Source organism: Hordeum vulgare, chromosome 2H (assembly GCF_904849725.1).
Source record: "Hordeum vulgare subsp. vulgare chromosome 2H, MorexV3_pseudomolecules_assembly, whole genome shotgun sequence".
NCBI lineage: Eukaryota > Viridiplantae > Streptophyta > Magnoliopsida > Poales > Poaceae > Hordeum > Hordeum vulgare.
In genome coordinates this window covers 242,224,595-242,236,641 of record NC_058519.1, presented here as the reverse complement: position 1 = coordinate 242,236,641, position 12,047 = coordinate 242,224,595, and positions in this window count along the sequence as shown.

The following is a 12,047-nucleotide window of genomic DNA, read 5'->3' as shown; positions in this document are numbered from 1 at the left end:
GCAAAGCAGTTGCCACGCCCGGTAATCCAGTTGCCGGGAAGAAGCCAAAGAAAGGACCCAAGCCCGAGACTGAGTGCTATTACTTCATGGGAACCGGTCACTTGAAGCGGAATTGCCCTAGTACTTAGCGGACAAGAAGGCCGGCAACGTCAAAGGTATATATTATATATGTAATTGATGTGTACCTTACCAGCGCTCGTAGTAGCTCCTGGGTATTTGATACCAGTGTTTTTGCTCAAATTTGCAACTCTATGTAGGTACTGCGGAACAAGCGTAGGCTGGGTAATTAAGTACGAGGTAACGATGCAAGTTGGGAATGGTTCCAAGGTGGATGTGATCGCCATCGGCACGCTACCTCTACATCTACCTTCGGGATTAGTTTTAAACCTTAATAATTGTTATTTAGTGCCAGCTTTGAGCATGAACACTGTATCGGGATCTCGCTTGATGCAAGATGGCTACTCATTTAAATCTAAGAATAATGGTTGTTCTATTTATATGAGTTGTATGTTTTATGGTCATGCCCCGCTGGTGAATGTTTATTCTTGATGAATCTCGATCGTGATGTTACACATATTCATAGTGTGAGTACCAAAAGATGTAAAGTTGATAATGATAGTCCCACATACTTGTGGCACTATCGCCTTGGTCATATCGGTGTCAAGCGCATGAAGAAACTCCATACAGATAGAATTTTGAAGTCTCTTGATTTTGAATCATTTGACACATTCTAACCGTGCCTCATGGGCAAGATGACCAAGACTCCATTCGCTGGAACAACTGAGCGAGAAACCAACTTATTGGAAACAATACATACCGATGTATGCAGTCCAATTAGTGTTGAGGCTCGCGGTGGCTATCGTTATGTTCTCACCCTCACTTTTGATTTAAGTAGATATGGTTATGTCTACTTAATGAAGCACAAGTCTGAAACCTTTGAAAGGTTCAATGAATTTCAGAGTGAGGTGGAGAATCAACATGAAACAAAAATAAAGTTTCTATGATCTGATCGTGGAGGATATTATTTGAGTCACGAGTTTGGCACGCATCTAAGGAAATGTGGAATTGTTTCACAACTCATGCCACCTGGCACACCGCAGCGTAATAGTGTGTCTGAACGTTGTAATCGCACTCTATTGGATATGGTACGATCTATGATGTATCTTACCGATTTACCGCTATCATTTTGGGGAAATGCATTGGCAACTGCCGCATTCACTTTAAACAGGGCACCATCCAAATCAGTTGAGACAACACCACATGAATTATGGTATGGCAAGAGACCTAAGCTGTCGTTTATGAAAGTTTGGGGCTGCGATGCTTATGTGAAGAAACTTCAACCAGAGAAGCTCGAACCCAAAGCGAAAAATGTGTCTTCATAGGATACCCTATGGAAACTATTGGGTATACCTTCTATCTTAGGTCTGAAGGCAAAATCTTTGTTGCCAAGAAAGGATCCTTTCTGGAGAAAGATTTCTCTCGAAAGAAGTAAGTGGGAGGAAAGTAGAACTTGATGAGGTAATTGTACCTCCTCTCGAACCGGAGAGTAGCGCAGCATAAGAAAATGTTTCTGAGGTGCCTATACCGGCTAGAGAAGAAGTTAATGATGATGATCATGAAACTTAGGATCAAGTTGCTAGAGGACCTCGAAGGTCCACAAGGACACGTTCCGCACCAGAGTGGTACGGCAATCCTGTCATGGAAATCATGTTGTTGGACAACAGTTAACCTTCGAACTATGAAGAAGCGATGGCGTTCCCGCATTCCAACAAATGGCTTGAGGCCATGAAATCCGAGATAGGATCCATGTATGAGAACAAAGTATGGACTTTGGTGGACTTGCCCGATGATCGGCGAGCAATAGAAAATAAATGAATCTTTAAGAAGAAGACTGACGCGGATGGTAATGTGGCCATCTATTAGGCTCGACTTATTGCTAAGGGTTATCGCATGTTCAAGGGATTGACTACGATTAGACCTTCTCACCCGTAGTGATGCTGAAGTCGGTCTGAATCATGTTAGAAATTGCCACGATTTATGATTATGAAATCTGGCAAATGGATGTGAAAACAGCATTCCTGAATGGCTTTCTTAAGGAAGAATTGTATATGATACAACCGGAAGTTTTGTCGGTCCTATCAATGCTAACAAGGTATGCAAGCTCGAGCGCTCCATATGTGTGTCGTTGCAAGCATCTCGGAGTTGGAACATTCAAAGCGTTTGGGTTTGTACAGACTTATGGCGAAGCCTGTATTTACAAGAAAGTGAGTGGGAGCTCTGTAGCATTTCTCATATTATATGTGGATGACATATTGCTGATGGGAAATGATATAGAACTGCTGGAAAGCATACATGCCTAATTGAATAAGAGTTTTTCAATGAAGGACCTTGGAGAAGTTACTTACATATTAGGCATCAAGACCTATACAGATAGATCGAGACATGTGGGGACCCCGACTTACGAGTCATGATCGCCAAATGAACGTGCTCAGTGATCCTAGAGATCAATGCTCACCAACCACACAGAAACTGAATAACAAGAGTCTTACATCCATACATACCATTTTATACAATAAATGACTGTTGCGGTCAAGTCTTACATATACAGGGCCTTGAGGGCCAACACACCAAACTGGACCAATAGCGGAAATATTGGTCGAAAGGGTGAACCCGTGCCATTAGCCTTAACCTACAGGCATTCTGACTGGGAAGCGTCTTAGCTCGCAGGAACGTCACCAAGCTACTCTTCACCAAATTCTTTTATCTCATACCTAGTCAATGAATGTACTCACAAATAGCCCATGATATGGATAATGTAGTGGGTACGGTAACAAGTAATATGCAGTATTGGTGGATAGTGGCTGATCGTAAATAAACATGATCATAGCTGGATGTGCAACATAAGCTAGATGGTATTTAGAAGAATAGGTTACAAATATCAATATATCTGTTGTGGGCTGAACACCCCGGGTTCACCAGATATGCCAAGTCACCAAACTTGGTCATATCAACTATTTCAGATAACACCTTGAACACACACACACACACTTGGTTTATGCGGAAACGATTGGACGTAGTTTAAGCAACACCACCCAACTGTCCTTGACCGTGGACACGGCTATTCGAATAGTTTTACACTCTGCAGAGGTTGTATGTTGTACCCATGAGATCCGAGAAACTTCCGTGTCATCCATGACTCGCAGTATAGAACATACCCGAGGTTAAGTACCGGATCAATGCCTTTCCCCTGACGTTACTAGACAAAGAGGTCCACTCGATTGCTACCCAACCCACATGATGTACGTCTTATGAGCACCGACTCTGGACAGTATCATCCATGTGGGGACCAACGGTGTTCTCGGAACACGTAAAAACGACATAGTCGTCCTACCTGGCAGGACCCCGTCACGAGAGTGACCACACATCACTCCCCCCACTAGTAATGTGGCTCTTTGTTAGCACCGACAAGAGTAATCAACAAAGCCCCATCCCACAAAGGGGTAATGTGGTCGCACATGTAAGGTTGGGATGGTAGACACATCATAAATCTATTCCCATTTTTGAAACCACTCACACCAAAGTACACCTGGTGCACCACTTCTTCAAAAGTGGCCACCTATCTCATCATCAACCTCACGCATTAGTGGCACCCAACGAGTTTTTCATAAACCTTTGATATTTACCAGCATCATGCTCATGCTTCTACTATTCTTAGCTCTACGTGTCAACATGATCTTAGTGTGACCCTCATAGGTGGTAGGATCATTCTCAAATGCAAGTGCTCCGGAGGAGCCATCGGTGACATAATATCGATTATTTACCGAATACTAATGATCATATGCAACAAAAATATTTGTTCTACTCAGCATGCAATATGACATTTGCTCAGACATGGTCAAAGGGCTGGTTGCCTTTCTCACATAATTTCTCGGGGTCTTCGAGGTCTTCTGGTCCAACTCTGAGTACTCCGTCTACTCTGTCAACTAACGTCGGAAACAACACAGTAAGCCATACAGCAAGCAGAAACAAAAGTGCTAAATAAATGGAAATTATATTTTTCTTGGACCTCTCTCGTCATAAGAAAAATACCAGAAGCTTGCTATAGAAGATTTGGATCATCATAGAATTTTGAATGGATGAAAGGAAGAATAGGTGATCCTTATAGAAGTCTACAGAAAATATTATGATAAAAATGAGTGGAGGCACTCATTTAACAGAGAACAATTTTAGAAATATTTAGAAAGTTGTTTCACTGGATTTGGAAGTGATATGAATATAATAGGGATTTCCTAACATTGGATAAATAGTAAAAGGGAGCTATTTATTTATTGCAGCAGAAATAAGTCATAGAAAAATGTTGACCAAGGCTTTAAAAATAGGGAATGATATTAGAAGGTTCTGGAATTTGGAAACACTCCATTTGAAGTTGGTTTTAATCCTCTAGGAATTTTGAAAGAGGGGCTAGAAGCACCCCAAATATGTATTTAAATATGAATAGAGTATAAAAATTGTTTGGAAAAATGTGCAAAGCACATCTTTGCATAGCCCTGGACTTTAGGAACCCGCGGGGATTTGAATCAACCAAAGAAGAGGGGCTCAACCCGCGGGGGCTATCGTGTGCCCATGGTGAGGGAGAGGGAGTTAGGATGGCCAGTTGGCTTGCCTTGGCCAGCCGTGGCCATGCAGGAAGCGCCTTTCACCCTTTTGCGTTTTCCATGCGGGGAGGCAGCCGCCAGGGTGCCCATTTCCACTTAAGGTGGCTGGGCCCGGCCACTAAGCCGCTTACAGACGTGGCTTGTCTGCCAGGTCCATCCCCTACCTCCCGCATGATAGAGGACGACCATAGGATGGAGAGGCCGCACCTCCGACGCCATCTCCCTGCGAGTATAGCCACCTCTGGCAGTGCCCAGGCCCCCAGTAGGCTTGGGCGGGTCCTGTTGCTCTCGTCTGGGCTGCGTGCCCGCGCTGGGAGGTGCAAGATCGAGCGCCCCATCGGCCACCTCAGCTTCGGCGTCGGCGGTCATGGTGCTCAAGATCCTAGCCACCAGAGGAGGAATGGAGCGAGGGGAGGGGCAGTGCTGGTTAGGAGCGACCACACAGAGGCTAGGGCAAGGGGGAGCCCCTGGTTGGTTCGGGCTCGAGCGGAGGCCGCCAATGGCTTCGGCCGTCAGAGGAGAAGGAGAGCCCAGGGCTTGAAGGGAAAGGAGGGGAGGTCCAGGGGTTGCCATGAGGGAGGAGGAACTGAGGGAGAGCCACAGAGGGCTCGGGGGAGAGGATAAATGGAGGAGTAGCCGAGTCAAAGCTTGGGAGCTCTCGGAGCTCACTGGCATGGGATCAGAAACGCGTCCCTGGGGCATCTTGGAGGCTAGCCAACGTCGGGAAGAGCTTGGACAAGTCAAGGGAGATGCCCTGGTGCTCTGGGACACTTAACAACGGCCGGATAAGGTCTGGAAGAAACAAACAAAGCGCAGAACACCCATATTGCAGGCAAGGGTGGTGGTCACCACCCCTTCTACGTGTCCAATGTCACTCCTATCCAGAGCAAGGTATCAAACATGCAAGGCATGTATGCCACGATGCACTGGTGGAGTTTCGACCAAAACGGAGCTGGTTTGAATTGGCTTTGACTACAATTTAGTTTGCAACTGCAAACTTAGGGATAGAAATGAGGGTGCTTAACGGAGTAATCTCAGGATGGTTCCTTGTCTAGCATGCTTGTCTATGCAAGGACTACAACACTGCCAAGTTTGAGATCAAGGAGAGGAGGGTAGCTATTACTTGATGTACAAGGCTACATTTCAACCAGAATTAAACTTGTAGATGTGCTGCTCATTTTTCCCACATGAGCATGCCATAACTTGGTTTGAAATGATGCCTTGGGATGCCAAGGACCCTCTGGAAAAAGGTGGGGACTTTGGCTTAAGAAGAAGTGGGACAAGAGGGGGAAACATGGCGATCCAATGGTAAAAATGAGAAGTAGTTACATGGAGCCTCTCTCTAATAATTCACTAGAGGTCATGGAAATGCTACTGGAGGTAAAATGTAACTATATGAAGCCGTGGTAGAAAGTTGAGCTCAAGGGTAAAAGTGGAAGGGGCCAAAGTAGCCACTTTGGTGAGTGCACACAAGGTGTTTGATGAGTGTCAGGGCAACCAGATGAACTTCAATTGATATGAAACTTAACAGTATCTAATAGTAGATGAAAATAAGCATGGACACCAAATTTGGGATTTAGTGGCCAAGGTTTCCAATGTAGACTTGGAAAACCCATGAAATGCGCAGAAATGGTCTTCTATTGGAAAAATGGTCTTCTATTTGGTGGACACCAAGCTATTCAAATCAATTCCCACAAATCCAATATTTGGTGTGGGGGCATTATTTGAGCATTAAGGCATGCCCAAAAATTTTGGGTTCTATTGGAAAAACTTCATAATGTAATGTTTCCCAAAGTCAGAAATCAACAGAGAGGGTTTTGAGGGGCTTGGGACAAGTTCTTCTATTCTCCTTGATTCACCACTTGGTGTGGATGCATTATTGGAATATTAGAACATGTCTACCAAATTTGAGCACAATTGGAGACACTTGGCAATATAGAGTTGCTAAAATTTTGATTTGGACATATAGGGTTTTAGAATATTTAGGGGAGTCAAATCAACTTGGATTGAGATGAAAATTGGCAAGTTCATCGCATATATCATATGTGACATGCTAGAATTTCACTGCAATTTATTGAGAAATATTCCAAAAGCTAGAAATAGGCAGGAAGGGTTTTGATGAGGTTTGCCCAATATTTTGAACATGACCATGTGTTGAAACTCATATATATGAAATATATATATGTCCACTGAGTTTCCCTAATTTTTCTAAAATATTTTGAAAGTAATAAAAATAAATTTCCTTCATAAGAGACCATTTCTGGCCTCACAAGAAGGCATTCAAATAAAACAGTAAAATAACTTTTGAAATAATAATATTGTTGTTTCTGAAAGCCATTTTGATAATGGGTTTTAATTAAATATTTGGTGCAAAATAAATTCCATAATTTGAGGACTTGTAGTACATATCCCATCTGAGGGGTTTTGAAAGCTTAATTCAAAGAAATACTTTTTGGTGAAAATAATATTTGGTAAAAATAGTTTTTGGTCCTAAACACATGGCATGATCATTATGCAGGAGTTTTGGGCTAAGGAGGTGAGTGTGGAGAGTAACAGGAATTATTGAGAATCACACACAAGCATGCAAGCAAGCAAGCAAACAATAGTAACTTCAAGCATCACAAGCATTCACAAAAAAAATTGGTCCTAATTTTTGAGAAATGTCAAATTAGTCAGGAGAGTTAAAAACAGGGTGTTACAGACCTTACCCCTCGTCCTCGAGATTTCTAGGCTGGGGGTTGGAGAGATACAAAATCTTGAGTCGGAGGTAGTCTTCATGTCCCCATGTTGCTGTACTTGGTCTTGAGATGCTTGATGATACATCTTCGAATGCTCCGCACGTCCTTGCCCGACCGCGAGAGGGTTTTGGCAATAACTTAGGCTTGACCGAGGGTCGAGGACTTGGCAAACTAAGTCCGTGCAAGGTTGTGGCTTGCAAGTGCATCCCTAAGTCTGAATATGTGCCAAGGTAGCGTGTCTCGGTTTTGTTCCCGAGGCTCTTCTTGCCGGTTAGTGACATCTAGATGTCTTCAGTTAGAATGTACGATCAAGGTCTTCGCATAGCTCCCTGCTGTCAGGGAGGTCCTTGAATCCTTTAAGGCAGGCAAGCTATGGTCGTAGCTGGTCTTCGTCCTTGAGGGTGTTGTAGTGGTCTTCGAAGGCTTCTCATGAAAGGGTCCGGGTTGGGCCTCGCCCATGAGTCTAAGCTCGGAGACTCAGTGTGCAGGACGGGTCCTACCATTGGGGACGATTCGCGAGGGGTTCGGGAGGAGCTGGCCACCCAATAGTATGGACCAGCTACCCAATTACCTAAGGTCTGTGGCTCGGCAAGCGGTGAATCACCTTCAGCAGGTTTTCACCATGATCCAATTAGGACTCTCGTCCTTGATTTGGACCAAGAAGAGGCTCTCTGATTTCCCTTGTTGTCCAAAGGTTTCATCATCTTGAATTGTCGAGGCTTCTTGAAGTTGCTGATGTAGTCGGTGCAGGATCGGTGGTTGACGTCTTCCGCTTCTTTGTCATTGTCGTGGTTTCCCAACCATGGCGGTTCTTCGTCTTGCCTCAGGTAGGGTAGACTTCCGCTATCTTGAGGTCGCTTCGAAAAGCCCGCCTTCTCGAGATAACACTGTACCCTCGAGAGGCATAGCGATCGGTGTTCCTGGGGCTCGTCCAAACATGACTAAGGTGTTCTTCCTCTTATTGGGTGAATAAGGATGTCATCCGTGAGAATAACAACATATTTCCCCAAGCATGATACAAGCACAGTGCTCATGGGATAGGTGAGGAGAACGGGGACTTGCTATGGCGGTCTCTGGCTGAGGGGTTTGGGGTCCAACACAATCTAGTCCTTCATGCCCATGTCCGTCGTATACACGATGGGTGATGGTTGGGCGGAGTAGTGGTCATATTCCAACGGCTTAGAGTCATTTTTCTATGGTCGTAATCCGACCAACTTATGGCTGGGTGAAGGTTTGGGTTTTCGAGGAACTTAGTATGTGAGTGGACATCTATCCTCTTATCCTTAAGAACACTCCTTAGATGACAATAGTCTGACCTCTAACTCGGGACGACATCACCCATCTCATCAAAGGTACCATCTCACATGGGTCATCTCCGCACCACTCATGCTAGTCAACAGGAGGGTTGAGGGAACTACTAAACCCAAACACCACAAGTATCATACAACACACATTGCACATGCGTCCCTTTGTGGGAACGTCGGGGAAGCATACAAGCTGCTAAGCTTGAACTGGAAAGCTACAAATCCAAATGTCCAGCTAGATCATCCAATGGGCAGGGTACTGCATTTCAACATTAAGGAAACACATAGTATACCAATCCAATATCTTGCTTCCTTTCTATGAATCCTATTAAGTGATCCATCAAACCGGCCGATCACCACTGGACCCATCATTCCTACAAATCCAACATTGATGGGGTTCTACGTAATCACTTAGAGTCCTCATAATTCACATATTATTGCCAAAACTACGTCGTAGTGTATCCACCAACTTTCAATACCATGGCCAAGTAGTCTCCCAAGCCAATCCACATAGGTTCGTAAATCAATTCGATAACTCCAAGTATTTGCACTTGTTAACCACCGGGAAACATGGTATAATGATAGATATCATCGAGCTAAATCCAATTTACTCCGAACCATGTGGTCTATGTCATCATCGATACTCTATTGAGACTACCTATTTAAATCCAAAACTCAAGTCCAATAAGAACTCTTGCTCGATACTCCAAGTCATTATAGTAAAATCATCAAACCATGTCATCTACCTCATAAAGTCAATTATACCACCCAGAATTATTGCTCGTGATCATAATCGTCCTACTGAATCCAACTTACTCTAGTGACATGTAGGTTATGCTACTATATCAACTTGTTCCACCAAGTTGACCTACCTTATAGGGGTCTTACGATCCACCAAGATAGTCTAGCTATATCCTCAATACAAATATCATCATCACAACAACCTTGGTCTAATACTCTTAAATCCGAGAACAATCCTTCTTATGTCATCAAGGTTATGGTGCTAGCTTAAGAATGAGGGATACTCCTTCAGTGTGATCACTTGTTCCATAAAGAACCTGGTGCTACAAAGGGGTTTATCGGGGCTCCACGTGTGTTCCGACAAATACGTGTATTAGACACGTGACCAGAAATTTGAGCCGGAAGGGCTTGTGGAGGTTAGGCTAGGCTAGAGAGGGTTTTCTAATCTTGAGGGAAACATGACTCCTATGGGTTGCGTGTCGGGACCCCGATCCTAAGTCATAAGAACCCAGCCTGTAACACATCACATCCTTTGCGGCCTCACGCATGGTAAACTCCACGGCGGCCACCTTACATTGGCCGGTACCGTTTGCGTATTTTGGCTCACGTATATGAATATGTTGCTAGTGTTCAAACTACAAAGAACTCGGGTCGACATGACTAGTTATAAACCCAAGCGGTACATCCGTACAGGGACAGGCATACATAACCCAGCAAGGCAGGTGTCGATCAACAACTTGTGTAGACGAGTCGTAGCAAGCTACAAGGACACCATTACACCGCATGACATTTCCCCGAGGGGACACACACAACCGCAAAGAAGGATACACGCCAGTCAATCAATGTGTCTAGAGCAGTAGCAAGCTACCAAGGCTCGATAGAAGCACAAAGAGGCATTTCCCTGTAAAGAGTACTACTAAAGGCACACAACTAGGTGTCGAATCCCACACATATAATGCATTTCATAACATACACACAATATGCACGATATGTGTAGATACAACATGGCATCACAACATAACTCTATGACTCAAGCTTTTATTAAGGACTCATAAGAACCAACATAGTGTGATATTACAAACAGGGGCCTCGTGACCCATCACTCAAGTCATACAAACATGAAGCGGAAGAAAATCATGTATGGGTATAGACATCTACTAAAAGTGGCTGGAAGAGCCTGAAAAGCTACTACGACCCTACCAAAGGAGCCAGACCTCTGTCTGGGATTCCCAAGCTATTCCAATCAACATCAAACACATCGCGTAGAAACCTTTAGTGAGACTAAATATTCTCTGCAAAACATTAATAAAGCAACCGTGAGTACAAAGGTACTCAGTAAGACTTACATCAGAACTATCTACATATGCGTCATGTACCAATGAAAGGATTGTGGGGGTTTGATTGCAGCAAGCCAGCTTTGACTCTTGGCTAACCTGTACTACGACTACAAGTTCTTTCTTTGAGGTGGGATAGCGCACACGAGTCCACATATTCACCAATGCAATACACCACTATGGATCAACTCTCATCTCCCTATGAGAAAGCCTTCCATAGCACTCACACTTATCTTGCATGTTTTAGAGTATCCATTTAAATTGTCTATGTACCACGGAATGCTTCCAAGTAGTCCATATCCGAGGACGCGGCTATTCGAACAGATTAAATCACCCTGCGGGGGTATACTTATTCACACACGCTCCCACCACTTATCACCATGTGCACGTCATGCATCTCGGAAACCTTCAAGCGGAAGCACTGGCATGGGTGTCGGCCACGACCATTAACCACACAAGACCCTAGTCTAGGTTTACCGCCTATTTGAGACTGAACCCGCAAGGATGTCCGGCCGAGGTTTCCTCTACGGCCCCAAACGATGTGCGCAGGGTTCCCAAGCCCACCATCCGGCTGCCACTTGGTACACCATGCCACTGTGTATCTACCGCAGAGAAGCCTACCCCGTCGGGCATAGCTAAACATGGCCGCCAACACTTTTCCTACAAACACCAGAAACTACTTGCAACTCCTGGACAGAGATCTAGGCGATTAATAAGCCAAGAGGGTCAATTAAGTATCCCAATGTGTGGTAGTATCTTGTCTTGGATAACATACACATAACTCAGTTCTTAAGGACGGTCCCAATGAGACAACCCACCATGTACTCCTACATGGCCTCTCATCGCTACCTTTACCAAATCGGATTCACACTTTTACTCTCACACTTTAGGACATGAACACAACCATTCTGATTCATCATCCAGATGGATCAAACCCGACATTCTAAGCATAACAGGCATTGTAAACAAGCATGGATGAGTAAGCACAACAAGGCTCAAGCAGTTGCTACTCATGCTAAGTGGTTTCAACTATTTAGTGTGAGAAAATCAGGTCATGCAGAGGAATGGGTTCAAGTACCGATAACATGTATAGTTGAATCGTGTTTGACCTAATGCAGTAAAAGAGAGCAGGAGCGAGAGAGTGGGTTTATATCAATATTCTCAAGGGGGTTTGCTTGCCTGACACGTCTGAAGATAACAATAAGTCTTCATCAATGTCAATGATCACATCGTCAGAACCATCGTCTACCGAGAGGGAACAACACCAGCAAACAA